The sequence below is a fragment of the Pelmatolapia mariae genome, linkage group LG7, assembly GCF_036321145.2.
Source record: "Pelmatolapia mariae isolate MD_Pm_ZW linkage group LG7, Pm_UMD_F_2, whole genome shotgun sequence".
Taxonomy (NCBI): Eukaryota; Metazoa; Chordata; class Actinopteri; order Cichliformes; family Cichlidae; genus Pelmatolapia; species Pelmatolapia mariae.
The window spans coordinates 8576275-8576949 of record NC_086233.1 but is presented as its reverse complement, the minus strand read 5'-3'; positions in this window follow the sequence as shown (position 1 = coordinate 8576949).

The following is a 675-nucleotide window of genomic DNA, read 5'->3' as shown; positions in this document are numbered from 1 at the left end:
TCTTTTTTCCAGGAAGAAGAAAGCATAGGATGACGAGGCTGGAATTTACACACCTGTGTAATTACGAGCAAAATCAAATTCAGTGAAATGTAATTACATCAATTATTCCCAACGAAACATTTTCATGAACAAATTCAAAAATACGAGCTTAAAAAAGGAAACATTTTGATAGTAAATTGAACTACAAAAGTCACTCCTTTTTATTGCTGGAAAATAAAAAGGAGTGCGTCTTTTTTTTAGGAACTAGATGCAGCAATTTATTGACACATATTCAAACATACATAGAAATGCAGCAGCACATAAGGCAAAGGCAGAGTTTGTGCCATTCTGATAAGCCTGAAGTAAAGATTTAGCACAACCAACTTTGATTATTCTTTAATCAGATTCAGAATCAGAAATACTTTATTAACACAGCCTTAACTCTCTTCGGCAGCTCTCTTCTTTAAGTAGGATTCAGGAGTAGTTGTAGGCATATTGAAGGACATTAAAAAGCTGCTATTCAGCTGCTGTAGATAGTGTTTTGTTTAGTTTGGGTTTTTTTTTTAGGTTTACCACTTCTTTATCTTTTACTTGTCCAGTTTCCTCAAAATATCTAACTACACTGTAAACATCACTGGGTAATAGAGCTTTGTGAATCACTTTGTTGGTGCAAAAATATTGTTTTATGCTGGTCAA